The following is a 7,260-nucleotide window of genomic DNA, read 5'->3' as shown; positions in this document are numbered from 1 at the left end:
TCGGAGCTTTTATTACTACTCCATTGAACTCCAAATTCGGTCATCACTTAAGCCCGTGGAAATTGCATCTTGGCTTGCAAATAGATGACCTGATTGAGGATAGGCGAAAGATGATCAGCGGGTTTGCGTGTGACAGTATCAAAGGATTTATGCCGAGTGGCAGGAGTCCAGGAGATTCCATGTTCAAACAATCATAGGCCATATTTCAACCGGTCTATTTTGGGTCCCTTTAACCCTGTGGCGGAGTCAACCACACAAAGAGCGCAAGGTGCCCAGCATCTGCTGTCGCCATTTTAGACACCTTCCGTCTTTTAATAGCCGTGCCCGCATTTATTGAACTTCAACCACACAGAGGTAAATGGCAGTTGCAGAACAGGAATGGTGGCGCTTCACACTGGGTTTATTTTTAACCCAAGCAGGAGGTCGTTGTCCGCGGCCTCCCTCCAGGAGTACATTAGACACATGGAACGCTCCTTCTTGACCTCCTGGTGACACAGCAGCTGGCGCAGAGCAACCCACTGGCCAGGAGGAGGGTCTGGGATGTCAATGCATTCACATGTGAATAGCTATGCACGAAACAAAGAGTCAGCATGCTCCAAAGGGTAACAACAACCCAACGGTGTGCCAGTACAAGGTGTGATCTCTGGTGGGAGAGCGATCTCATGCTCCCGCCTCGCTGTGTTTAGCTATATATGTCCATTACACTGGGTGCGAGTAATACTGTAGTCCGGTCCTGCAGAGCTGCGCCACTTGTCTCCACGTGAGAGGAAACGTGTTGGAGGTGAATACTTACACTGCTGAAGGATTTTATGTGATGTGATAAATTGTGGGGCTGTCATAACAATATGATACTGCGATCAAAGCAAACCCTGTCATTGCAGTAGGGCAGAGTTGTTGCCATGCTTGCAGTATCATTGGGTAGCACTGATCCAGCAGCCAGCATGCCTTTTATTTTATTATTATAAAAAAAATTTTAACAGCAGCCTGATTGGCTGAGTAATGGAGTATACTCACCCACTCCGGCACGCAATCATCCCGACATGTACTAACAGCAGTCCAGTTAACCAGCCGTACTGTAGAGGGTGAATATAACTGGAGTGATTTTACTGTTGTGCAACACAGCGGGGGCCAATTCTGACTGAAACCATGCTAAATGCATGCTTTTACTTAGACTTGGGAGAATTTGTCTACTGCTGATTGACATATTCGAAATGATAAATTCTTTATATCGCAAAAAAACAGCAACATTTGATTCGATCTGCTGATGAGATCATTTTGCGCTTGTTTCAATTTAAGTACAGAACAAATGAAAACCGTTGCAGGAAATCTAAGATTTGATAGCAGCCCGCAGCTGTAAGAACCATAATACTAGTAATCCTCTCATCCCTCTACCTTTCTTTTTACGCTGCAATACGGCACTGTGTTAAGTAAAAAAAAAAAGAATGTCTTACATTACATGTGTGTTTAAGTGTGTAAATATATAGCGTCAATACAGTAGGTTGCAGAAATACCATTAATAATAAAGTATGCAGCGCCCTGCTGACTACTACCTCATCATCATATTGTCAAACTCTCTGTGATTCACATCATCTTCACTGTCTGTGACATACCTGAGCCATTTTAACAAAAACTCTCCCTTCAGTGCTCCTGCCAAATATTCATAGTCATGGTCATTCTTCCTGGATCTGTTTGTAAAGATAAAGCATGCTTCACATTGGCCGTGACTTGGCCATCAGTGGGTGTGACCTTCATTTTGGTCACAAAGCAGGTTTATGTGTTTATGAGCATCAGCGTGTCAGAATTGGTCCCTTGATGATAATCTGCAGACAGAGGCAGGTTACTGATCGCCTGCTTCTGAGCAATGAGTATTTATGGTGTGAACTATATCATTTGGCAATGGTGTACATTGATATCTCTGATCGTTAAATCATCAATATCTGTGTAACTTTTACGTTTTGATTTTCAAAAAGGTAAAGGATCAATGAATTAAATACTCCCCGAACTCTGTGATTCTTTTGTGGTCTAAAATATTTTTTTAAAACTTTATGCGTTTCTATGCATCACATTCATCAGTTCATGTTAAGACCTTTAAACCAGATGCTATGGCCACTAACGGCTGCACGCTGACACACTATTTAAAGCTAATATGCTACATTTTTAACAAAGCAATAAGTATAGCTAAGATAATAATGCATTTTCAATTTTAATATATTACTAAAAATAAATAAATACATTGTAATATTTCATAATTTACAAAAAAAAAACGTTCCCTGCTCCTGTTAAAGGCAATGTTAGGGTATTTTTTTAAAGCTATTGATCTAAAGCAGGGGTCCCCAAACTACGGCCCGCGGGCCGGATCTGGCCCATTTCCACATTTGGCCTGGCCCCCTGAACAATACCAGAGACCCAAGATAAAATTTACTTATTTTCCTTTCCATACCACATGAGTAGCCTCCCTTTTATTTTTAATGATGGTCACATACGGCCAGAAAGTTAATGTTCCAATGTTCTGTAATATCAACTTATTACATAGTAATTACTTTGTAATAACAGGGCAGGTTTCCTCACCTCCACGGTGGCATGGTTGGCAGCATTGTTGAGGGGGGCAAAATGGCCCTGGTATCGAATCCCACTACGGGAATGAGATGGAGCAGGGGCAACAGGGTAGGTCCAGGGCACACCTGAGCGGAGTGGAGTGGACCGGTGGTCCAGTTCACTCCGCCCAGGTAAGGCCCTGGGCCTACCCTGCCGCCCCTACTCCACTCCCACTCCCACAGCTGAATGCGAACCCAGTTCCTCTGGCAGTAGACCGGTAACCCTACCGACTACGCCACCGTATAGGTGAGGAAACTTGAGGTATTCTCAGACCACAGCGTGTTGTTGTGTTGTTCTGTGTTGCTATGTTGTTGTGTTGTTATGTTGTGCTTTTTCCTTTTGTGTTATGTGGAGTGGGCGTGTCTCAGACCAGGTGACGTCGTACTGGATTCAAAACCAGTGCCTCTGGTCTAAATTCAACAATGCTACTGTCTATTTATCCTAATGCTTGATAGGGTAACATCTAGGTGGTGTAGTGGGTAGTGCACTTGACTCCCTGCTAGAAGATCCTGGGTTCGAAGCCAAGGCGTGCAGCGTTCGGGTTTTTTACAATAATTTGAGGTTTGTTGTTTGGTCCTCTGCAGCTGTATTGGATCAGCTGATTGATCCAGTCGTTGTTCGCCTCTGCACTTCGTGATAATGCTGGAGAGAGACTGAGTTTGGGTGTGAGAGGCATTGCGTGTGTGACACTCGTTTCATGTCACTGTGTGTAGTTGTGATGGTGAGATGAAGCCTAAACTACAGCCTGCCTCCACATTCGGCCCCTAAATGTTTAGGCACCCCTGCCAGTAGTAACCAATGGATATGAGATCCTGCTATTACAATTATCAGAAATAAAAAAAAAACACTACGCTTCTAAAAGCTTATCAGCGTTTACAGCTTAATTAATTAATTACAGTACTGGACAAAGTCGATCATTATAATGTCTACTGTAATTCAACACTGTTTTCAGGGCTGCTCTGAAATTAATCTCAGTACCTCTAAAGTCATTTTGAATAATTATTGTAATTTCCTTAACTGTTCTCCCCTCCCACTTAAATAAAATATTGTAGGGATGCAAGATTGTCCCTGTTCAGTTTAATTTCAGTTTGAAACTGTAGGAGTCAAAACTGTGGTCTTACGAAAAGCCCTTTTTTCATTTCATATTAGACCCAAGATAAATGTAAGTTTTGCCCTAATTAGCACAGTAGTCAATAAGAAAAACTTTTTTAATTAATGTACATTCTCCACCTTTATTCATGACTCAAATTATCATATAAATACACAAGGAGACAGAGAGGAAGATAGAGAGGAGAGTGGATATCAGCTGCAGCTTTACCTTCATTCACTGAATACTGCACTAATATATTGTTACTTAAGATGTCTTTTAATACATGTCTAATTAAATACAATTCCTGTATTTGATCATATCAATCATACTGAAGCTGTATTAAACAAAAGTCCAATGAGGCTAAATGGGAAACACATGTTTATTATTATTTATTATTGGCAATACACTGATTTATGACCAACAACTTTTCCTCTACCAGCCCTCTGTGCAGGTTGGTTAAAAAAGGGAGGGGGGGAATCCCTTATCCCTTATGCCTGATCCCAGAGGTGTCTCTGCTTTACAGACATACAGCATGTCTACTTATAGTCAGTGACCCCGTGGAGCGGCCCGTACTCTCTCCCTGCCCTTTGCTCAGTGTCTTCACCCACTCAGCTGTGGCCACTCAGCAAAGGGATACGACAGAGAGCAGAGCGGCGCTCCCAGCGGACAGCGAATGGGTGGCAGTAAGCAAGCCAGCCACAGATTCACACAGGCCACCCAACCAACCAACCAACCAACAAGACATGGAGTGCAGCCGCTGCATGACCGGGAGCCGTTGAAAATGGATCCGTCACAGTAAACGGGCAGACAGACACACCAACGCTGGTGGAAGGGCAGGGGGGGGGAGGAGAGGGGGTGTAGCACCATTATTTCAGGAAACTGATATTCCAGGGAGTTAAAGTATTCCCTTCTCTATATAATTATAAGAGCCAATTTCCCCTTTTGAAATAATGTCTTCCTAACCAATTAATTGTTGTAATCCTCCTCGTGGAAACAGTGGCATCACAAGACCGCATGACTGGAGGAGGTGAGAGACATTTTCTTTTCTTTTTTTTATCTGTGGGCCCTCACAAGTAAAATGTGGAGCACGATCGCCCAAGCGCTGTATTTTTAAAAGCAAGTGTGCGCCTCATCTCTCATGCAAATCACCCAGTTGGATCAGATATTGCCGTCAATAAGTTTCCCACAGATACAGTAGCAAGGCAATCATTTACCGCCATCGACAGGTCAAAACACCTTTCGTTAGAGTTACGAGGCATCTCATCAGGATGCGGCCGCGCTCGCGGCTGTATGACTGCTGTGTATTGCTTAAGTGTGTTTCATTATTCCCAAAGCAGCGTTGATGATGGTGAAGGAAAGGATTACACGTCAGGGTGAGTGATTGGGTTTGAACAGAGCTGCTGCATACACTTTGTATCAAAGCAGAGCTCAAATTACACTTAGGTTGAAAACGGAGCACGCAAATGCCCAGGAGAGCTTGTGGCACAGAAATGAAGAGTGGGGCCACCATCTCTCTCTCTCTCTCTCTCTCTTACACACACACACTCACACTCACGCACACACATTTGTCATCACTTTCCTTTGTCAAATTTTCTTTTTACCCTTCCTCTTTCCAATCCTCCCCCCCCCCCCCCCTACCTTCCACTTTTATTTTTGAGGCTCAACCAGCCTTTATGGTCATTCTTATTGGTCCTCTGATTCTTTTATGTGTATTTATTGCTCCATTTGTGAAATTGGAGGCACTGGCCGACAAGCCTATTACTATTCAATAACAGGAGCTGGGCATTTTCACGACCGTGGGCCGTCACTGTTCCAGACAGAGACGTTACGTCACGGATCGCTATCTTGTTGTTGCGCATTACATTGGACAAGAAATTTCGTCTATCTCCAGGAAGAAAACTGCAATTGCCAGCCAGGCAGCAACATGTCCGATCTCCAATAAAGAGATGATGTAATTGGCTGAAAAGTAGATCTATTTCCTCCTGGATGTGGGTGCTGTCCTGTACCTGTCCTACAAGCAGTATCTGAGCCATGACTGAGCTCTGACCCTGCCCAAGACTCTTTGGCTGATCAATAGGCTGTCAAAGTGCCTACCAGGCACACAGGCCAGGACATCGGAGATTCCGCCCTCTCATTGTCCATCTTCACCATTTTAAGTGCATTTATCAGGTTACATGCCTCCTCTCCTCACCACTTAATGCACAGCTGAGCGGCCGTCCTAAAAAAAAAAATCCTAATGAGCATCAGTAGACCTTTGTCCCAGTTCATCACGTAACTCTGGATACATTAATAAAACAAGAAAAAACTCCACAGCTATGCAATTAAACAATGAAAAATGAGACTGTGGGTACATACTGTCCAAACGCCAATGCATCCATTTCCAGCAAGAATCCGGTGCAAACAGAGGAAATGAAATACTTTATCGGGTTTTGTATTCCATCTGTTTGTTTCTGGGCCAAGCGCTGCTATGAAAGAGCAATTTCAAGGGATAAGCAGATATACAAATTCAACAAACCCAAGAAATCCTCAGAGAACGAGTCCCAAAGGCCGCAGAGAGAACCGCCACACAGGACGACCACATGGACCTCACAGCACCGTAGAGAAAATAGCAGCCTTAGCTAAAAATCGGTGCACCTGCATTCACTTAACACTTTAACATTGTAGGAACACAAGCACCTTTGAGAACGGGGGGGTACTAAACTGTACACACACACACACCAGATAACTGCATGTGAAGGGTTTTGTTCCTTCATTTGAGATTTATCTGCCCGACTGTATCTTTATCTGCACTGCTCACTGATATGAAGCTGCAGGGGGGGAGGGGGCAGAAATATTTCCAACTATCTGCTCAATGTATCTCATTCCACCCAAGGAAAACTCTGTCGTGGGATGTGTGTGTGTGTGTGTGTGGGGAGGGTCCTCTCCCTTCTGTTTTATTGCCTCTGCCATGTATTCACACATTCGAATGGGCTTTTCCAATTTAACCACTGGTTTGGAAATAATGAAGGGAGATAAGGAACATTGATAAGCATGGATACGTCCATCAAACGGAGAAAAACACACACGGAGGGCTGTGTGTGCTCACTTCACAGGCGTTTAACACAATTACCGTTTTATTACTGTGGGTCAGGCCCGTTCCTCAATTGCATTCTGACGTTTGCAAGAGGGAATTTTCAAACTTTGGCACCATGTTTTAGAATTTTTAGAGATGAAAACAAATATTTGAATTACTTATATTTATGATATTTACAAAAAAACCACCAAATATTAACATTTGCTTTGGATGCCCTAATTAATTAAACATATTTTAAGTGGCTAAATATCTAACTAAGCCAGACATAGACTTAGAATTATAGCTGTGGGAAACACACATTTTGTCACGTATCATTTGCTCAGGATCTGAACCCTGCTTGTTGGTATTTCCTCGTGTCCAAAGGAGCGGAGAGGAAATGGTTAGGCTCGACTCTGGAGGGAGGCCACGGATGGGCCTGACCTTTTCGGCATGTCAAGCAAAGGTTAGAAATCTCCACTGACCTCAAAGCAAATTCACTTGTTTGCCATAATGGAGGAGGCCC

The sequence above is a fragment of the Brachionichthys hirsutus genome, chromosome 18, assembly GCF_040956055.1.
Source record: "Brachionichthys hirsutus isolate HB-005 chromosome 18, CSIRO-AGI_Bhir_v1, whole genome shotgun sequence".
In the NCBI taxonomy this organism is placed as follows: domain Eukaryota; kingdom Metazoa; phylum Chordata; class Actinopteri; order Lophiiformes; family Brachionichthyidae; genus Brachionichthys; species Brachionichthys hirsutus.
Note: the sequence above shows the minus strand (reverse complement) of the source record.